This window comes from Oncorhynchus masou, chromosome 22 (assembly GCF_036934945.1).
Source record: "Oncorhynchus masou masou isolate Uvic2021 chromosome 22, UVic_Omas_1.1, whole genome shotgun sequence".
NCBI classification, from domain to species: Eukaryota; Metazoa; Chordata; class Actinopteri; order Salmoniformes; family Salmonidae; genus Oncorhynchus; species Oncorhynchus masou.
Genome location: NC_088233.1, coordinates 52,937,333 through 52,960,671, shown reverse-complemented (window position 1 = coordinate 52,960,671; position 23,339 = coordinate 52,937,333). Strand labels below are relative to the sequence as shown.

Here is a 23,339-nt window from a genome sequence, read left to right as displayed (position 1 = left end):
CGACAGCATTCAAAAGTGACCAAAACATCAGCCAGGAAGCATAGGAACTGAGAAGTGGTCTGTGGTCACCACCTGCAGAACCACTCCTTTGTTGGGGGTGTTTTGCTAATTGCCTATAATTTGCACCTGTTGTCTATTCCATTTGCACAACAGCTGTGATATTTATTGTCAATCAGTGATGCTTCCTAAGTGGACAGTTTTATTTCACAGAAATGTGATTGACTTGGACTTAAATTGTGTTGTTTAAGTGTTTCCTTTATATTTTTGAGCAGTGTATTTACAGTATCAGTCAAACATGTGGACACACCTACTCATTCCAGGTGTTTTCTTTATTTTTTCTGTTTTCTGCATTGTAGAATAATAGCGAAGACATATAAACTATTACATTTCACATATCAACATATACTGCATATTTGAGATTCTTCAAAGTAGCCACCCTTTGCCTTGATGACCGCTCTGCACACTCTTGGCATTCTCTCAATCAGCTTCAACTGGAAAGCTTTTCTAACATTCTTGAAGGAGTTCCCACATATATGCTGAGCACTTGTTGGCTGCTTTTCCTTCACTCTGCAGTCCAACTCATCCCAAACCATCTCAAATGTGTTGAGGTCGGGTGTTTGTGGAGGCCAGATCATCTCTGCTGGTTAAGTGTGCCTTGAATTCTGAGTAAATCACAGACAGATGTTGAGATGTGTCTGTTACTTGAACTCTGTGAAGCATTTATTTGGGATGCAATTTATGAGGTGCAGTTAACCCCAATTAACGTATCCTCTGCAGCAGGAGTAACTCTGGGTTTTCCTTTCCTGAGGTGGTCCTCATGAGAGCAACTTTCAACATAGCGCTTGATGGTTTTTGCGACTGCACTTGAAAAAACGTTCAGTTCTTGAAATTTTCCGGATTGACTGACCTTCATGTCTTCAAGTAATGATGGACTGTCTTTTCGCTTTGCTTATTTGAGCTTTTCTTGCCATAATGTGGACTTGGTCTTTTGCCAAATAGGGTTATCTTCCGTTAATCAACGTTACCTTGTCACAACACAACTGGTTGGCTCAAACGCATTAAGAAGGAAAGACATTCCACAAAGGAACTTTTAACAAGGCACACCTGTTAATTCAAATGCATTCCAGTTGACCTCATGAAGCTGGTTGAGAGAATGCCAAAAGTGTGCAAAGCTGCCATCTAGGCAAATGATGGCTACTTTGAGGAATCTCAAATATTTTTTGATTTGTTTAACGTTGTTTTGGTTACTACATGATTCCATGTTTGTTTTTTCATAGGTTTTATGTCTTCACAATTATTCTGCAATGTCGAAAATAGTAAAAATAAAGAAAAACATTTGAGTGAGTAGGTATGTCCAAACTTTTGACTGCTACTTATTAATATATATATTTTCTCTCTGCATTGTTGGGATTGGCCCATTAGTAAACATTTCACTGTTAGTCCACACCTGTTGTTTACGAAGCATGTGACAAATAAAAATTTATTTTACTTGAGATCATCAGCCAAGTTAAAGCCTCTGCTTTCCCAATGCAGGGTCCTGACTCTTGTGTTAAAATGGCCTAAATGCCATTTCGAAAGGTGTGGTGCTGTGGTGACCTTCACACTGCCACAACGGCCTGACCACACCATAGAGATAACACTAAAAACCTTACAGGGGGATTTTTTTGGTTCCTAAGTGCAGTGCAGTACACAATCTCAAAAAAATATCATCAGACATTGTTTGAACAGAAAAGCTTTGAGAACTCTACGTGACCTATGTAGCGTATTCAGGGCTCCCTGAATCAACAAATGGGTCACTTTTTGTCCACCAATTATAACTGCCGTCATACAAATTGCATGTCAGTTTATTTAATCTCATATTTTATGGTACCTAATTCTCCCATTATGACATACCTTCCCCACACAATGTAGGCTCATTTGTGTTGTTTCAAACTGAATCGCATTAGTTTGATTTGCGGCATTATGGAATATACTTGGTTCTTGGACTCCTCAGTATGCTGGTTCTCATTCCAGACAAAGGTGTTAATTTAACTGAACACTGAACTTCGTGGGTGTGACTCTCAGTAAATTAGTGTCAATGGGAGGTCTCTATACTACCTGTGCTAGATTAGGGGGTCCTTTGAAAATGAAATTAGATATCGACCCTAGACCTGGACTTCTCTGCTGTATGGTGGTTGGGTTGTGTGGGCTACAGCACTGGGCTCAAGCTAGCATACTTCAAACTCCAGAAAAACCCTGGACATTTGCACTAGCTAGCACACCGCCTGCTGAGTGTCACTGTCTGACAGTGGCAGAATAGAGAGCTCACATTAATTTCCTGCTCTGACAGTGCACACTAGAGAGACCACAAAGAAACAATAGTCTTCCTATAGCTAGCTTGCGCAGCAGTGCCCATGGACTAGCCTGCCAAGTTCCAAATGTCACTCAAGGTTAAAGGCATGCCACCTTACACAAGACACACATGCCACCACTGCCTTCGTCTGCCGGGTCGAGAAGATCCTCAGGTGCCATTCGTGCACGCTTGTTCCCTGTGTGTGCGAGGCTTATCGCAAAGCCCTGCCCTCCAAATCCCCTCATCTTCAGCATGGAAATATGCCCCCATCCAAGGCAAAGCTGACCTTGGATTCTCGCTTTGCGCCGTGAAGTGAGGATTAGAGGAAATCTTCCTCAGACACACATTTAGCTCCGAGATGTGTGCCTATTTAGCCCTATATTTGCTTTAACATAGCAGAAACAAGTAATTTAGAGACATGAGTGGAGCAGTGGAGGCAGCTCAGAAGAACATTAAAAGTGAAACTTTTTCGATAAGTCTATACTAAATATATTCACGTCAACAAATAACTGATTTAAACACACTGTTTTGCAAAGAAGGTTTACAGTAGCCTCAACAGCACCCTCTAGGGTAGCACCATGGTGTAGCTGGAAGACAGATATTTTCCATCCTCCTCCGGGTACATTAACTTCAACACAAATCCTAGGAGGCTTATGGTTTCACCATAAACATACACAGTAATTATTATGACGTCCGGAGGACATCCTCCAACATATCAGAGTACTTGCAGTATGAACTGACATGTTGTACATCCAATCAAAGGATCAGAGAATGAATCTAGTACTGAAACCATAAGCTACAGTAGCAATGCAGTGCATAAAGTGGGGTGAGTAGGTGACAAAGAGAGAGAAAGACAATAGTAATTTCGAAAAAGAATGAAGGAGAAGCAGCAGAGTGAGAAAGAGAGAGAGCGATATTCTGTTTCACTAACTTAGCTAATGCAGCTAATTTAGCCTACTCAATCCGAGAATAATTATATGTATGTTAGCTAGCTTGCTAAAGCTATCCAACACTGCAACTCTTCCAAGTCAAGGTAAGCTTTCGGTTGTATTAATCTATTGCCACAAGGGCCACCTGGTGTAATTGCTAAACTGCTTGCTGTACACTGTACTGTGTGATTGTACACATGGATTATATCGTGTGGTATAATAACAAATTAGTTCTACTATGTTGACTATAACGTTAATATGGTGACAATGATGTAGGCTGTGTAGCGGTTAGCATTAGCGGTTATGGAGAGGTTGTTGTGCCTGGTAACAGACAGCTGTTGTGTTGGAAAAGATGAGAGGAGGAGAGTGCATATATGCGAGAAGGAATTATACAATGAGCAAAGTGACGATGTATGTGCGGGTGATCAGGGGTGTATTCATTCCGACAATTCTGTTGCAAAATGTTTCTTTAACAGAAGCAAACTAAACGGGAGGGACCTACCTGAATTTGTCCAATAGAAATTTGTTTGAGTTGCAAAACAAAACCTTTTGCAACTGTTAGGACTAAAGATTACAACCTAGATCCGCTAGATGCAGGCAAGAGTGTGCAAGGTGGTATTGAATGTGTCTGGCACCTTGATTAGTAAAGAATTCTCCACCTGTTGGTTGTAGCCACCTCATGATGGATATAGGGCATTTTGGAGTATCATGATGTAGCCTAAAACATTTCACTGTTACACTGAGCTGGGTGAATGGAATATGAATGACAGTCATCCAATATGCTGTAATAGAAATAACTCCATGCTCATGAAAAAAAAAATCCTCCCTAATCCTAAACAGCACTGACCGCCACTGGAGTGGATATACATGTGTCCTCTAACACATGGCCTTTGACACCAGCTTCATTATATTTTACTTGTTGTGCTAAAAACAGGTCAAGAACAATTTGGGGAAAGTTTTTGTTTTGGGAAAAAATACTTTCCAAAATCAAACTAAACCCCCAGACCCTTTGATCCCAACCACAGTTCACAATGCTATGATCAATTAAACAGAAACTTTATGCAGTTATTCAGAAATAGGATGGTTAACAGCCTAGAAATGAAAATCAGACACCATGAACAGTAACATAATGTCACATAGAATGTTCCCAAAACATGTGTGTTCCCAAAACATTTTGGTGTGGAGTGTGGTGTCAGAAAAATAACCTCACACTCAACGTCAACAAAACTAAGGAGATGATTGTGGACTTCAGGAAACAGCAGAGGGAACACCCCCTATCCACATCGATGGAACAGTAGTGGAGAGAGTAGCAAGTTTTAAGTTCCTCGGCATACACATCACAGGCAAACTGAATTGGTCCACTCACACAGACAGCATCGTGAAGAAAGCGCAGCAGCGCCTCTTCAACCTCAGGAGGCTGAAGAAATTCGGCTTGTCACCAAAAGCACTCACAAACTTCTACAGATGCACAATCGAGAGCATCCTGGCGGGCTGTATCACCGCCTGGTACGGCAACTGCTCCGCCCTCAACCGTAAGGCTCTCCAGAGGGTAGTGAGGTCTGCGCAACGCATCATCGGGGGCAAACTACCTGCCCCCCAGGACACCTACACCACCCGATGTTACAGGAAGGCCATAAAGATCATCAAGGACATCAACCACCCGAGCCACTGCCTGTTCACCCCGCTATCATCCAGAAGGAGAGGTCAGTACAGGTGCATCAAAGCTGGGACCGAGAGACTGAAAAACAGCTTCTATCTGAGGCCATCAGACTGTTAAACAGCCACCACTAACATTGAGTGGCTGCTGCCAACACACTGACACTGACTCAACTCCAGCCACTTTAATAATGGGAATTGATGGGAAATGATGTAAATATATCACTAGCCACTTTAAACAATGCTACCTTATATAATGTTACTTACCCTACATTATTCATCTCATATGCATACGTATATACTGTACTCTATATCATCGACTGCATCCTTATGTAATACATGTATCACTAGCCTCTTTAACTATGCCACTTTGTTTACATACTCATCTCATATGTATATACTGTACTCGATACCATCTACTCTATCTTGCCTATGCTGCTCTGTACCATCACTCATTCATATATCCTTATGTACATATTCTTTATCCCCTTACACTGTGTATAAGACAGTAGTTTAGGAATTGTTAGTTAGATTACTTGTTGGTTATTACTGCATTGTCGGAACTAGAAGCACAAGCATTTCGCTACACTCGCATTAACATCTGCTAACCATGTGTATGTGACAAATAAAATTGGATTTGATTTGAACATTTCCCACAATAGTACATTTTTGGACATATTCAATGTTCTTTGCTCTGTTAACATTGCTAGACCTGTAGTACCATTAACATTAAACGATCCGAGTCATACAATTTGGAAAACAAGACCTACAGCGTGCTTCTTTGGATCAACTTTTTAACACTTTTTCAACAAGAAATAATGGTTAACAATAACAGCCCTACAACCTCCAACTGGAGTGCAAAACACATACTGTAATTTGGCACTGTAGTACATTACAGTTTACCCATAGAGACGTGTTGAGAGTGCAGTGGATGTGCCACACGGGAAAGCAAAGGAGAGCTTTTTTCATAGTTACAATAATGTGAATTGACAATGTACACAAAGAAAGTTATATTTTATATAACTTGTGTGCTCAATTATCTCAAATGCTATACACTTTGCTAACATTCAAAAACATCCCACTGGGCAAAGAGAATCATTTCAATGTGGATAATTAGGCAATATCTGGTTGGGGCGTTTATCAATGAGATTACAACCTATTTTCACCCACTCAAAAAGACAGTTATTTTAATTCAACCATATAAAAGTACAATCAAATTTCAATGGAAAAACAATGTCTGATTTTGGTCACCCAAATTTCTCTCACTGCGTTTTTGCCATTTAAAACTACAAAAAGTTCAAATGGGAATACAATGTCAGGTATCTTGTATTTATACAACAACACAGTGATATCACTGTGATTAATCTAATAGCACAACCAAATGACCTGGATTGCCGTTGAGGTTACATTAAAAGTACATAATGCAATTGAGCGATTCTGAGCAGATTATTGGTGAAAATCTCCAAATATCCACCACCTTTTCTTTCTATCTTGAACATGCATGCTTTCTATGATTACATAAGAAGACATTTATAGTTACAGTAGGTTAACCTCAAAATGTTGCCATGGATGCGTTACTCATTTAAATTTGAATACATTATGTTACATTAGTTTGTAAGATAGCCTTAACAAATATTGAATTGTGTTTGGTTGACAACACAGGAGAGTTTCATCTGAGCTACTGGTTTAAATCCAATTTAACTTTTATTTTTGGTTTAGTTGGAGACGTGAATCCAACATGTCGCTCTCCTTCTCTGGTCCTTGAGGTTGCCAGGCTGTCCTTCATTACGCACACCTGTCACCACCATTACACGCAGCAGTGCTTATTGGACTCACCTGGACTCCTTCCCTTGGTTGATTGCCCCGTCTATAACTGTCTGCTCCCCCGTTTATTCCCTGTGTCTGCATTAATGTCGTTATGTGTTCATGTTCAGACGCTGTCCTGTTCCATGTCCGTTGTTAATTTAGCGTTCACTCCCTGTACCTGCTTCTCGTCTACCATGCCTTAGCTGGCTCGAGAGGTCGTCTTGCCTCGGTGAGCTCATGCTTCAGATGGCCAATCAGGCTCCCACGCCTCAGCCGGTTCGTCGGGCTCCCACGCCTCAGTGGGATCATCGTGCTTTCATGCCTCAGCCGGATCGTTAGGCTCCCACGCCTCTGCCGCTTTATTGGACTTCTACGCCCCACCTGGCTTTTCCAGCGCCCATTCCTCGGCCCGGCCCGTCAGGCTCACCCAGGTGGGACACCGGGTGGCGCCCCTAGAGTGTGTGTGGGGGGGGGTAATGTCACGCCTTCTCCCTCTCTGGCACTCGAGGGCACCAGGCTGCCCTTCATTACGCACACCTATCACCATCAATACGCGCAGCAGCTCATTGGACTCACCTGGACTCCTTCCCTTTGTTGATTGTCCCGTCTATAACAGTCTGCTCCCTCGTTTGATCCCTGTGTCTGCATTAATGGTGTTATAGGTTCATGTCCAAACGCTGTCCTGTTCCATGTCTGTTGTTAATTAAATGTTCACTCCCTGCCCTGCTTCTCATCTACCAGCGTCGATCCTTACAAAGAACACATTTGTAACATCAATATTACATTTTATTTTTACATTAACATTTGACATTTAACAGATGCTCTTACACAGAACGACTTACAGTTGATCTTAAGATCGCTAGGTAAGACAACCACATATCAGTTAAATATACAGTATACAAACATTCCATTCCTGCTAAACGATGGATATGTAGCGTTTTGCAAAAAATATGTATATTTTAATACACATCTGAAAACAATATTTTACACACACACAGAGGTACCCATTAGCAATCATTTCTAGTGAAAAACACTAATGTGAAACGTGTGGATACAGCATTTTGAAAATAAACTCTTCATTGTACAGTGACAGTGAGTATTTGCCCCCTTTCAGATTGTCTCTATTTTTAAATATGTTTTATACTGAATCTTATCAGATCTTCAAACAAAACCTAACATTAGACAAAGGGAACTTCAGTTCACAAATAACAAAAAAAATGTATACTTATTTAATTAACAAAGTTATCCAACATCCAATTCCCTGTGTGAAAAAGTAATGGTTCCCTAACACTCAGTAACTGGTTCTGCCACCTTTTGCTGCAATGACTGCAACCAAATGCTATCCTGTAGTTGTTAATCAGTCTCTCACATTGCTGTGGAGGAATTTTGGCCGATTCTTGCATGCAGAACTGATTTAACTCAGCGACATTTTGGGCTTTTCAAGCACTGTCACAACATCTCAATCGGGATTAGGTACTGACTTTGACAACTGCAAAAATTCTAATTTATTGTTTTTTAACCATTTTCATGTAGACTTGATTGTGTGTTTTGGATCATTGTTTTGCTGCATTAGCCAGCTGCACTTCAGCTTCAGCTCACAGAGGAATGGCCTGACTTTCTCTTGTAGAATCCTCGGTGAGCCTGGCACCTACTACCATACTCTCACGACTCCCACCTAAAGGTGGCTCTTCTTCCTGTTTGGGCGGCACTCGGCGGTCTTCGTCACTGGTCTACTAGCTGCCACCGATCCCCTTTTACTTTTCTGTTAGTTTTGTCTTACTGGTTACACCTGTTTTTTTGGTTAGGGCTATTTAAGCCGGTTTTGCCCCCCTGCTTTTGTGCGGGCTTGTTCCTCTGTTCATTTTTGTGGTAGTGCTATTTTCTCGTTTCCTCCAGACTGTTTGGGTCCTGTTTTTGGGCCGGTCATTTGTATGCTCCTGGTGTTGTGGCGTGACCGTTTTCGGTGCGTGACCGTTACCCTCTGCTCTCTGCGCCTGTGTCCGCACCCACTACTCATAGAAGTGCGTAACACATACCCTGTTCAAAGTAATTTCAATCTTTTGTCTTGCACTTTCTCGCTGAAGTGCATTACCCCTCAGTAGGAATCATTGGATTGTGGCTTCACATTATATTTCAATTTACACTACTGTTAAAAAGTTTGGGGTCACTTAGAATTGTTCTTGTTTTTGAATGAAAAGCACAATTTTTTGTCGATCAGAAATACAATGTAGACATTTTTAATGTAAATAACTATTGTAACCGGAAACGGCTGATTTTTAATGGAATATCTACATGGGCGTACAGAGGCCCATTATCAGCAACCATCACACCTGTGTTCCAATGGCACGTTGTGTTAGCTAATCCAAGTTTATCATTTTAAAAGGCTAATTGATCATTAGAACACACTTTTGCAATTCTGTTAGCACAGCTGATACTGGCCGTTAGATTAGTTAAGTATCTGGAGCATCAGTATTTGTGGATTCGATTACAGGTTCAAAATGTCCAGAAACAAAGAACTTTCTTCCGAAACTCATCAGTTCTTGATCTGAGAAATGAAGGCTATTCCATGCAAGAAATTGCCAAGAAACTGAAGATCTCATACAACGCTGTGTACTACTCCCTTCACAGAACAGCACAAACTGTCTCTAACCAGAACAGACAGAGGAGTGGGAGGCCCCGGTGCACATCTGAGAAAGAGGACAAGTACACTGGAGTGTCTAGTTTGAGAAACAGACGTCCCACAAGTCCTCAACTGGCTGGCAGCTTCATTAAATAGTATCCACAAAATACCTGTCTCAACGTCAACAGTGATGAGGCGACTCCGGGATGCTGGCCTTCTAGGCAGAGTTCCCCTGTCCAGTGTCTGTGTTATTTTGCCCATCTTAATCGTTTATTTTTATTGGCCAGTCCTGGCTTTTTCTTTGCAACTCTGCCGAGGCCCAGCATCCCGGAGTCGCCTCTTCACTGTTGACATTTTTTTGCCATTTTGAGCCTGTAATCAAACCCACAAATGTTGATGCACCAGATACTCAACTAGTTTAAAGAAGGCCAGTTTTATTGCTTCTTTAATCAGGACAACAGTTTTCAGCTGTGCTAACATAATAGTAAAAGGGTTTTCTAACGGTCAATTAGCCTTTTAAAATGATAAACTTGGATTAGCTAACACAACGTGCCATTGGATCACAGGTGTGATGGTTGCTGATAATGGGACTCTGTACGCCAGCAGCATACCGCCCTGCATACCACTGCTGGCTTGCTTCTGAAGCTAAACGGGGTTGGCTCTGGTCAGTCCCTGGATGGGAGACCAGATGCTGCTGGAAGTGGGGTTGGAGGGCCAGTAGGGGGCACTCTCTCCTCTGGTCTAAAAAATATATATATATCCCAATGCCCCAGGGCAGTGAAAAAAACTGCAGTTATAAAGGGAGAATACTTCAGCAATAAGCTCAATGGACCATTACTATCTTGCAACCCTTACAACAGACACCACTTTGAACTGTTAAGCTTGTGTCATTTCTAAAAGCCGCCTTTCGTGTCAATTGCATCCAAAACGGCCAATTTCCTGTGTAACTTGGTGTTTTCACATTTTCATCATCCCTGCCAGAGCTATCCGGAGGCACTTTGGCCATCACTCATCACTGTTGCGTTGAGAGGCAGCCAATGTGCAGTAAAACTGATGGACGGCATTCCGCATGACTAAAGACAAATGACACAGCCAAACCGCTATGCAGGTTTTTTTTACATTCCATTTCTTTCTCTCACCACCAGAGGGTAGGTAAATAGAGAAATGTCCATGTTTATATCACTTCCAATTCAATCGACCACTTTGAACATAACATTTCAGTCAGTGGCAGATGCAGTGAGCAAAAACTCCCTGTCTGTTCGGTTGTTACAATACAATATTTTGGACCTTCTCCTATAATCAGTTATTGAGTCTATACATTTGCACAATTACACTATTGCTGTATTATAGGCTCTAATGGGAGGGAAAAACACTGTGTTCTGAAACCTCTGCAGTCTGTCTTATGGCTTGACCTTTGCATTATTGACATTTTGCCTTGCATAAAACTGCACATTCAGTACAGTCTCTAAGAAATGAATGCTAAGTAGCAGGTATGTAATAGATTGAAATGCCTCAGTGAACATATAGCTAATGACCAATGTAGATGCTGAGTTATAGCTTCTAAAATCCCCGTTCAGACCAGAGAGAGCTAAACATGTAGTTATTTGTTACATTTGATTTGTAAAACCTAGAATTACTACTTATTTCTCTGAGAGTGAGGCGGATATACTGTACAGTGCATTTGGAAAGTATTCAGAGCCCTTGACTTTTCCCACATTTTGTTGCGTTACAGCCTTATTCTAAAACTGATTAAATGTTTTTTCCCCTCATCAATCTACACACAACACCCAAAAATGAAAAAGCAAAAATGTGTTTTTAAAATATATAAAAAAAAACTGAAATATCACATTGTTGAAGCACTTTTGGCAGCGATTACAGCATCGGTTCTTCTTGGGTATGACGCTACATGGTTGGCACACCTGTACTTGTGGAGTTTCTCCCATTCTTCTCTGCAGATCCTTTCAAGCTCTGTCAGGTTGGATGGGGAGCATTACAGTACAGCTATTTTCAGATCTCTTCAGAGATGTTAGATCGGGTTCAGGGCTCTGGCTGGGCCACTCAAGGACATTCAGAGACTTGTTCCGAAGCTACTTCTGCGTTGTCTTGGCTGTGTGCTTAAAGTCATTGTCCTGTTGGAAGGTGAACCGTCACCCCAGTTTGAGTTCCCGAGAGCTCTAGAGGCTTTCATCAAGGATCTTACTGTTCATCGTCCCTTGTTCCTGACTAGTCTCCCAGTGGCTGCTGCTGACAAACATCCCCACAGCATTATGCTGCCACCACCATGCTTCACCGTAGGGATGGTGCGAGGTTTCTTGTGTTCTCATGGTCTGAGTCCAAGCGGGCTGTCATGTGCATTTTACTGAGGAGTAGCTTCCATCTGGCCATTCTACCATAAAGGCCTGATTGGTGATTGGTGCTGCAGAGATGGCTGCCTTCTGGAAGGTTCTCACATCTCCACAGTGGAACTCTGGGGCTCTGTCCGAGTGACAATCGGGTTCTTGGTCACCTCCCTGACCAAGGCCCTTCTTTCAAATTTGGACAGGCAGCCATCTCTAGGAAGAGTTTTGGTGGTTCCAAACTTCTTCAATTTAAAAATGATGGAGGCCACTGTGTTCTTGTGGGTTTTAAATGCTGCAGAAATGTTTCGGTACCTTTCCCCAGATCTGTTCCTCGACATAATCCAGAGCGCTACAGAGAATTCCTTCAATCTCATGGCTTGGTTATTGCACTGACATGCACTGTCAACTGTGGGACCTTATATTGACAGGTGTGTGCCTTCCCAAATCATATCCAATCAATTGAATTTACCACAGGTGGACTCCAAGTTGTAGATGCTCAGTGGAAACAGGATGCACCGGAGCTCAGTTTCTTACAAGTTCTTACAAAAATAAAAGATAATTTACCAACATTTCTGGAAATGGATATATAGTGTTTTGAAATTACACTCTTCACATAGTTCTGAAGATTATGTTAATCAATTCAATGTATTTGAGTTGAAGTTTTACCCTAATTTAAATTTTTACAATGCTGGTTGAAATTATATGAAATCAATACTGGTTGATTACTTTTTTTCAAATTCAATGTATTTTCCATGTTAATTCCACGTCACAATAAGTTGACAAATTCACATTTAAACAGCGTTAATTCAACTAGTGTGTGCCCAGTGGGAAGGTACTGTAAATAGCACTGACGTCTAAGAAATGGTCAAATATGAGCGTATACAGATGCGGTCCACCACAGCTTGTATGAACAGAGAAAATGTGTTCATCACCTTCTAATAAGGTGTGTGAAAACAACGGATCAGAATGTGTATTAGAATGTTTTTAATCGCACAGACAAGATGCAATGGGTCACCAGGTAATGATGCTCACATGTAATGATAGAGCTGGCAGTGGTGATGATGAGGCCTCCACCATGGGTGAGTGGGCATGGACACATTACTGAGGTCAGCAGTAACATATGTCCCTGCTATTGGCGACCATTTAAATTACAACCTCAAACAGTTGTCATACACAGAGTGAGAAATGAGTCTGAACGGATGTGTTTTGTTGTTTTGAACAGATGTTTTAATTGCTAATATGTATCTTTACCTTGGTGACATCCCAGGAGCACAAATACTTCCTGCAGTTTAACTTCATAAAAAAGGCAGTGTGCGCACAAGCATGTGTAAAAGAACTGAAGGAATATTAAATTCATGCTCTGTTGAAAAGCTTTGCTGGGTCTAATGCTTTTCAAATTGCCAATTTGCCATTATGCTTAAAAGGAGTGGATTGTGGTGCTGGAAATTATTTCCTTATTGACAAGCCATTAATCAAGCTCTGTGCTGGATATCAGCCAGAAAACCCTTAAAGACAGATGTGCCAAGACACAGCATTGTTGTGTATACATGTACACAGGTTTGTAGAGCTTCATCACCACACCAACACATATTGACCCATTTTGAAATGAGATATAAAGCATCAGAACTTGTCTATGAGAGGAAATAACTATGTTTTAAGATTAAAAACAGCAACTACCCAGGGGGGTTGCAGTGGAGTGTTGAATTAGTGCATCTGAAGCAGGGCTGGGTCAGGAATTCAGCCAACAATATCTCTGCTCATGGGACAAGTGCCAAATAATCTTTAATGTCCACAGTTAGTCAAGACCTTCTAGCTTGTCCGCCAAAAGACAAAACCCTTAGCGGGACAATGAGTAGCCCCTACTGGCCCTTCAATACTAATGCTACCTGATATTCTGAGGTGCCCTGCTTTGCTTTCATGGGCCAGCTAGCAGATGGGTACAGGGTGGTATTCCTGCATACAGCCATATGGTGACACTATAATCTAGTTATATCTATTTTGATTGAGGAAGGGTAATATATTCACCCCAGACGTATCATCCATTTCATAACGTTTGACAAAAGAGATCTATCAGGTAAGAAGAATAAACTTCTCTGAAACGTAATCCATTTGGCTATCAAACATATAGGATTGATACACATGCAGGTCAAAACAATATGCAGTTTTAAATCAGAAAAGCATAGCTCTATCACAACAGATGTATTGGTATAGGTAAAATTCCATATACTTACAGGCAGTAAATGCTGGCCTGTTGATTCCAACTGGGAACTTGTCACTGCGAGGAGGGCAGAAGGCTGCTGGTGTGAGGTTGGCTCTGTCTCCCCTTAAACCACATTCCCTCGCTGCATCCCTGCTCAACAGACCATCCACCTGCAACAGAAAACAACCCATTACAAACCTCAGTACAGGCTGGTGTATTGATGGCAAGACAGAAAGTGAAATACGAGTTATCGAAAGAACACATACTCTGATACCCAGGAAGGTGTATAAGTTGATATTACACATTTTAAGGTTGTCCATCATGAAAGATGCATACTTAATTCAACAGAATTAAATATACAGTATTTGCATCCACTGGTCCATAGTACACAAACTGGTTATTGCCAGTCTAGTCACAACTCATATCTTTGTTGGTTATCATTGTGTTATATTTCATGAATATTTGATCATATAGTTAACACAATGATACATTGGGAGACTGTCAGAATACCTTCACTGAGCCATTACAACATAGTTGTTCCCGAGACAGTTCCTCAACACTTGAAAGTCCTGGTCTTTATTGTCAAATTTTAGACTGGATAAAACAGCAGACAACATTTGCATAGATAATCAATTATTCCCTATGAAACATCAGGCAATGTTGTTAGGCCAATAGAGGTAGCAACACACGAGCGGTAATGGCTCCGTGGTTGCCAATGCTGACCAGAAGAATTTCAATACACAAGCATATTTTCAAATACAAGAAAAAAAGTCTACCATGTCACACAAATCCACCGATTATCATACATTCTCATGATTAAGTCAGTTTTAGTGAAGGCAGAAATTCATAATTTCAGCTCTGCCCCAATACCTTACAGTTGTACGTCATACAAATAATGACAACGTTCTGTTTAATTTTCCTCTCTGTAGGGGGAAGGTGATTAGATTTGGGTAATGTCAGAGATATGTCAAAGTTTTGGAGATCAGAGAAACCACAGGTTTCATTTTAGACGGAAAAGGGAAAATAAGAAATGCTCACCTAAAACCCTTATGAACCCTATTGTATTGACTTAGTCATTGATGTTTTATTAAAGTATTTCATACTGCGGAATAGAATTATCGCACTGGGAGAGTTCAACCAATGATGTCATTGGTTGATTGAGCCTGCTAGTGTGTCCTGTGTTGAGTGAGAGAGCTGATTGGTTGTGTATGTTGTGTGCCAATAGGATGCAGTGGTTTTGACTATTGAAATGGTTTTTGTTCCCAGGGGGGAAAGGGGAAGGCACCTAGGGAGTTCTTAGGCAAGAGGCCCACGGGCATACATATACCCGTAGTATATATACTGTCTATACACACTAGGTAAGACCTGGGCGAACCACTCAATTGTATTTTGATTAGTGCACCAGGTGGTGCTAGTTAGGTAGGAGATGGGCTTTGATATTTACTTTCTTTGCCTTGGTTCCGTCCAGCCCCTTTTCCCCAAAATTACAGTGTGACGGAATAAATTCCCTGTAAAACGGTACCACTCTCTGCCTTTGTCATTCTTGCTTGCAACCAACAATCCCATACCTCTTTCGCTCCACGGGGAGTTGAGCTGTAGCAGGATGTTGTGTTCCCTCTTCCGAGAGGTGTACGTAACAGAACTAAATAGGGAGCTGATGAGACCAGGTGAGAAATGAACACAGGTGAAATCAATGAACAATAATAAGACAGGGCTACGTTCTAGAACACAAAGAAACAGGGCTTTGTTCAAGAACACAAGGTAGACTGAGAAAAGAAAAGCAGAACCTTACACCCGTGGAATACGGTCTGATATACCACGGCTGTCAGCCAATCAGCATTCAGTGCTCGACCCACCCAGTTTATAACAGCAAATTAACACATTTCTAGCAGCAAATATAGCCTTCGTATAAGCGGTATAATCAACTCTGGGTTCTATTCATTCTTTGAAAAATAATGCAACTCCATTGAATGCATTGCTCCTTGTTGATTATCCCTTACTTAATCTGATCCTCTTTGACATGTTTAGATTCTAATGGTAAGAGGGTAATTACACATATGTAGTTTAGTTACATAAATATGAAGTGCCTTATCCTCTTGAAACTATTTTCATTTTTGTAAAAATAACGTTCCCAAAGTAAACGGGCTATTTTTTCAGGACATGATGAGCCATGATGTGGTAGTCAACCATGCAAAAGCAGAAAACCTGCCTTTGGGCGGAGCTTTAGCGGTGTGTCGACAACGACTTCGCACCACCCCCGTGTAACATAGCTCCACTGTTGCGTTTGAACCATCACTACTTTGGAGAGAATGTGTGTCTTGGCATGCATTTATGGATGGCTGTTCTTACTGTCATCTAGACCACTTGCAATCTGGTGTGGGATTGGTAAGGCACAACAAGATTCCGTGCAAACCGCTTCAAATCCAGCTCGGCAACAAGACCAGCCAGTTGCTGGCATGCTTATCACACAACAAATGGCGCTGAAACCCAACTTGTCAGAACTGTCAATCTGCACCAACTCAAACTATGCCAGACTCACCTTCTTATGCCACTTTCCGTTTTGGAAACAAAAGCACATGACTACTTTGAATGGCAAAGCAGTGAAAAACAAAGAGCTCATTCTAGCCTGCGATGACATCATAACCAAACACGACATACAGGTGTATTGGAAGAAAGTCAAGTCCAAATCACCTGGTCGTGACAAACTTTTCAATGACCATGCAAACAGCATGGCGAAATGTGGTGCAATTCACAGCACCGAGGCACCCATGGTATCTGCGGTAGCCATGTAGCACTGTGGAAAACATCTTCGCAAGAACATAATGTGTTGCTAACTCATTCATTCCTGAATGGTGACCTAGTAGCAATACAACACCAAGATGTGTCCCTCGCCATTTTGATGGCTTTCTTGTCTGATCCTGTCAATCACCCAGTGTCCGAGCTGGCTTTGGCAGGCTCACACGACGCGTTCGCTGTGTACAACTAAGCAGCACCTCCCGCTTGTAGAGGACCTACTGGCTTATGTTTCAGAAACCAACGCAACACAAAGGTGGGTGGATCCTAAAACACAGTTCCTCAAACTCGCACGGGTACTGATTGCAATCAGAGCCACACACAACAGGTCTATGGTAATAATACCATTTGAGATGATGACGGGCCGGCAAATTATACTTCCCCTGCATCTCCTGTACCAACTAAGAGAAGTCACTGCAGCCATGATACATGACAGACTTGCAAACCCACCTCCAGACCACCTTTGCGTTCACTCAAGGAAAGTTGGAAAGAAGTGCAAAAGGTGACACGACACATCACAACAAAAATATCTCATACCAGGTGTTCGAGGTCAGGGATAAGGTGTGGTACTACATATACGCCAAACCAGTGGGGGTTGTGACAAAGTTCCTGCCCTACTGGACGGAACCACACGAGATTATAGTGAAGCTGTCACCTGTACTTTATCAAATCAGAATCAGCAAAGGTCAACAAAATAACACATTCAAGTGGGTCCAGAGCAACCAAATCAAGTTGTACCCTACCCTCATGGGAATAGAAGGGATGCAAACAAGCACCGAATAGATGGAAACCTAGCAAAGTCAGAGTCAGATAAAATTCTTAAGTATCCTCAGCTGATCCCTTCCAGGAGATCAGTATGTCGCAGATCAGTATGTTTCTTCTCTTCCCAGCTGTAAGATGTTCATTATCACTGTTGACATTTGTCACATCTTCTCCTGCTCCTCCCCTCCGGCGTACTAACCACGGGTCCTGGGATTCATCATTACGCACACCTGGCACTCATCATTATGCGCACCTGTTATCTCATTATGATTCACACCTGGACTTCATTACCTTCATCATATCCTCCCCTTTATATGTCACTCCTTTAAGTTCTCACCAGTTGGTATTTTTCTTATGGAATTGTGTTGATGCGGGTTTTGTTGTTTGATTAAACGGTTCACTTGCACCTGCTCACAGCGCCGTTATTACAGAGTACCAACTCAAACTATGGAAGCAGCAGGTAGGTCGGAAATCTCTCAGACAGACAAGGGTACCTTCTATGTCAACACCATGACCAGCCTGCTCAACTGGGGATGGCCATGGAAGAGGTTCTCCATAGTCTGCTGTGTCTCGTTGACGTTGCAACCAAGTATTGTAGGATACTCTAGAGCCAGTCTACCCAACGAGCCAACGCAACGGCTCATTCAGCAACCCGCTCAGGTCAGCGATGCCCGTCTATCCCTCCCGGATAAATACGATGGTACACCATCCAAATGTCGTGGATTCCTCCTCTATTTTTCACACCTTTTGGGAGCCCCCACCACCTAGAGGGTGCCATGGTTATTTCTCTGCTGACCGGGTGGGCATTGGAATGGGCTACAGCCATCTGGGAGAGAGGAAAGGAGGAGCTAGATTCTTATGAGGGGTTCATGGCTATGTTTAAATGCTTTTTTGATCATCCCACGGAGGGCAGAGAGGGAGGTGAGCATCTGCTTCAGCTAGGGGAATCAGACGGCTGCTGAGTATGCGTTCACCTTCTGGACAGTAGCAGCTTCCAGTGGATGGAATGAGCCGGCGCTTCACGCGAGGAGATCCAGACTGAACTTGCCTGTTGGGACGACAACCTCACCCTGGACGCACTCGTTGCGATGGCCATCCGCCTGGATAACCTTCTCCGGGAGCGTAGGCATTCTCATCACTTCTCTCCCTCCTTCGGCGAGTACTCTGGATCAGAGCCTAAACCCATGGAGAGCATGAACCCATGGATCAGAGCCTTTCCATGGCAGAACGATGCAGGCGGATAGTCTGTATTGTGAGCAAGGAGGGCACAAGCTCTAGCGGTGTCCGGTACTTCAGAATGAGGGATCCACTAGAGCAGAGGGATGGTCACATGATATTCTATCCCCTAGACCAGGAGTGAGTAATCCAGATTCAGCTCTTCCTGCTAGACTCTTTTCGGTGTCCATCACTCTGTCTGACTGTCCCTCATGTACTGTGTCTACAGCTTTAGTGGATTCCGGCGCCGTAGGAAACTTTATGGATCAGACCCTTGCCTCCTCCCTCAAAATTACAATCTATCCGCTCTCCTCTCCTTGTCCAGTTCAAGGACTCGACTGTTGGCCAGTAGGAATTAGGACCATCACTCAACCACTCACCCTCACCATAGAGTCCAGTCACAAGGAGAGCATATATTTTTTCATCACAAGTGCCCCAGGAAACAAAATCATCCTCTGCCTCCCTTGGCTCCAACGCCATAACCCTATCATCTCATGGTCGAGGATAAAAATCACAAACTGGTCACCTGAATGCCAAATGACCTGCTTCCCCTTTGGTTGAGAGTCCTATGGTTGCCCTTCAGCCCAACATCCTGGAGGAATACCAGGACCTTAAGGAGGTATTCTCCAAGACCCGCACAACTTGTCTCCTTCCTCATCGCCCCTGGGATTGTGCCATTGACCTGTTTTCCAGTGCTACACCTCCTTGCAGACGCGTTTACCCTTTGTCTGTGGCTGAGACCCAGGCCATAGAGGATTACATTCAAGAGGTTCTCCAACAGGGTTTTATCCACACATCCACGTCCCCTGTGTTGGCTGGTTTCTTCTTCGTGGCCAAGAAGGAGGGAGAATTACACCCATGTATCGATTAACGAGGACTCAATGACATCATCAAGAAGTATTGGTACTTTCTCCCGTTGGTGCCGTCAGCCATAGAGAAACTCCGCATGGCTCAGTTCTTTACTAAACTGGACCTTTCGAAGTGCCAACAATCTCATCCGCATCTGGGAGGGGGATGAGTGGAAGAAGGTCTTAAGAACGATATCTGGTCACTATGAGTATTTGGCTTCCCTAATACTCCATTAATGTTCCAGGCATTTGTCAACGAGGTGTTCAGGGACATGCTCGGACGGCAGGTGATTGTATACATTGATGACATCCTGATCTTCGACCAACCTGTAAGATCACATCACCCACATTCGAGCAGTCCTGGAACGCCTCTAGGTCAATCACCTGTTCGTCAAGGTGGAGAAGTGTCAATTCCACCAGGGGGCTGTATCCTTCCTGAGTTACCAAATCACTCCACTGGGAGTGAGGATGGAGGACAAAGTCATGGCCAGTCCCAACCACCATCAAGGGGTTTCAATGGATTTTGGGGTTTGCCAACTTCTACCGCTGCTTCATCAGGAACTTCAGCGCCACCACTCACACCTCCCTCAAGAGTGGGCCTTGTAGGTTGGTAGACACATCTGAGGTGGCGTGGCAGCAGTTTTGTCTCAAAGACAGTGTAATGCATTGAAATTGTTTCCTTGTGCTTTTTGTCTCTAAGAAACTGTCCTCCGCAGAGAGGAATTATGATGTCGGCGATTTGGAGCTCCTTGCGGTGAAGATGGGATTAGAGGAGTGGAGACACAGACCATCGGAACCTAGAGTACATAAGGACAGTGAGGAGACTGAATCCACGCCAAGCTAGGTTGGCACTTTTCTTCACCAGGTTCAACTTCACGCTGATCTATCACCCAGGTTCTAAGAACATCAAGGCCGATGCTCTGTCCCGTATCTATGATTTGGGAGAGGGATCCTGTCCAGAGGGCACCCATAATCCCATCCTCCCGAGTCGTGTGTCCAGCGGTTTGGGACGTAGATGTGGCCAAATGTCCTTCCGAGCTCATCTACGTTCCCACAGGGATAAGGGATTGGCTGCTGACCTGGACATCCAGGTATTCTTCACACCATCCACTCCATCTCTGAGAAATACTGGTGGCCCACCTTGGTGCAGGATGTTACTCGGTATGTCAACTCCTGTTCCATATGTGCTCAAACCAAGTCCCCCAGAATGCCCCAGCAGGGAAGCTCCTGTTGCTTCCCGTGCCTCAGCGACCTTGGTCACATCTATCCATAGACTTTGAAACTGATCTCTCCCCCCTCTGATGGTTTCACCAGAATGGTGGTAGTGGATAGATTTTCAAAGTCATGTCGATTAATCCCTCTTTCTGGTCTCCCCACTGCTCTCCGGGTTGCAGAGGCACTCTTTCAGCAAGTCTTCCAGCATTATGGCCTTCCAGTCTGACCGTGGTCCCCAATTCACATTGAGTTTGGAGGGCCTACTTGGAGAAGCTTGGGGTCATGGTCAGCCTCACTTCTGGTTATCGGCCTCAGTCCAACAGGCAGGTGGAGAGGATGAACCAGGAGCTGGGGAGGATCCTGAGGATTCACTGTCAGGATCGGCAGGGTGAGTGGCATGATTCCTTCCCTGGACAGAGTGCGCCCAGGACTCCCTACATCACTCCTCCACTGGGTTGACCCCCTTCCAGTGTGTTTTGGGTTTCCAGCTGGCTCTGGCCCCGTGGACCTCGGGCCAGACCACTGCTCTTGCGGTAGATGAATAGTTCCGGCGTGATGAGGAAGTGTGGAGTGACATGTGAGACTCCGTCCTGCGTGCCATCCATTGTCAGAAGGAACCGGAAGACCACCACAGCAGTGAGACCCCTGTGTTCCAGTTTGTGTTCATGTTCTCCTGAGGATCAACAAGGTGACACAGGTTACAACTACCCACTCACTATCGCATCTCCCCCTCTTTTCATGTCTCCCTTCTAAGGCCGGTGGTTCCTGGTCCCTGGTCCTAGATGATACTGTCCCCCACGACACACCCCCTGGATATTGAGGGGGACCCGGTGTATGCTGTCAGATCCCTACTGGATTCCCGATGTCGTGGGGGCCGGCTCCAGTATCTGGTGGTCTGGGAGGGGTATGGCCCAGAGGAGCATTGTTGGGTTTTGGTGGAGGACACTCTGGCCCCCACATAATTTGTGATTTCCACCTTCACCGCCTGGCCCGACCCGCTCCTCATCCTCTGGGTTGTCCCTCTGGTCGGCGTTGAACTGCACACATCAGAGGGGGGAGGTACTGTCACAACTCCTCCTGCTCCGGTGTACGACGTCGCCAGAATACTAATCACCGGTCCTGGGATTCATTATTACGCACACCTGCTAATAATTAGGATTCACACCTGGAATCATTGCCTTCATCATTTCCTCCCCTTTCCATGTCATTCCCTTGTGTTTTCTCACTAGTTGGTATTATTCTTGTTTCCCGGCGTGTAGCCTTATGAAATTTTCTAGTTACAGGTTTTGTTGTTTTATTATACGTTTCACCTGCACCTCTGCTTCCCGACTCACAGCTCCGTCATTTCAATATTGTCCCGTGCTGTGCCTTATTGGTTGTCAAAACATTTTAGTTTACAAAAAAACAAACCACTGAAATAGTTAAACAATATCTCCAATTATGCTTTTTTGTAAGCTGGAGTTTCATTGGCTGATCCTGACACTCTGCAACCTGGCCAAAACTAACCCAGCAGATGTACTCACAAGCTGACCTCTATGGGAATTGTTCTCCACAATTATCCAGGACTCCTTATAACTAGATAAAGAAAATGTGTACCACCAACACATTCCAGCTGTGGCACATTTGAGTTGGGCCGGGGCAGACTGGATCACCCAGGCAGTTAAGCACGCCCAGCTAGACAAGGCCGATATGTTGGCCCAACTCAAAGTTCAACCACCCAGTCAGAAAAACGATTCATCGAGGCGCTACTCGCTATAGGTTCAGCCGTAGTGTCACTATTTGCTCTACCACTGCCATCAACGCAGTCAGTCTAGCCACAGTCAAAATAAATGTTAGGGAGATTACTGAAGAGATGCCACTTCTCCAGCAACATATGAAATCACAGGCACTCAGGTTGCAACGTGGGAAAGTCTCTCCATGACACTATTCTGGTGGTAAACACACACGCCACTCTCCTGAACAAAACCCTCTTGTTGGTAGGAAAGCTAGTAGAGGTCACAAACCATGACTATACCCATGTACAATTGGTTTAATTATTATTGGAGGATTTTCTCCATGAAGTTATCTCTTCTATGGACCACTTAGCCATGAATATACTCTCCTCATATCGAGTGTCCCTCTCAATGGTGCACAAAGTATTGACTTCAGCTACCACTATAAAGCCATTACAGCCACATTTGGCTTATTGTAAGGAGTGCGTCCTGGCAGCAGAGAAGTCAGGCGCAGGAGAGCAAAGACTGTGTTACAACGGCATAGTTAAATATAAAAATCACCGTGAACAAAAACAATACATACAATGGGACAAAACCCCTTCGCACACCAGACATAACGTACACAAGCACTTACAATAAATAATTCCGGACAAGGACATGGGGGAAACAGACGGTTAAGTACACAACATTGGAATTGAAACCAGATGTGTGGGAAGACAAGACAAAGCAAATGGAAAATGAAAGGTGGATCGGCGATTGCTAGAAGGCCGGCAACGCCGACCGCCGAACACCGCCCAAACAAGGAGAGGGACCGACTTCGGCGAGCGTCGTGACACCTATAGTCTGGGGTTGGCGATTCCGTCGAATTGGGATTTTTACTGACGCTGGCAGATGTTCAACTGGAGAATATCT

At 43.6% G+C, this 23,339-nt stretch overlaps 1 protein-coding gene across 1 annotated transcript in view; it reads right to left on the bottom strand.

Moving 5' to 3' along the window:
- Nucleotides 1-14,006, bottom strand: part of lingo1a (leucine rich repeat and Ig domain containing 1a) — a 121,020-nt gene extending 107,014 nt beyond the window's left edge. Inside the window, 1 exon segment of the mRNA XM_064930557.1 lies at nucleotides 13,914-14,006. The gene's annotated coding sequence lies outside the window, so the exon portion shown is untranslated.
- Nucleotides 14,007-23,339: the final 9,333 nt, after the last annotated feature.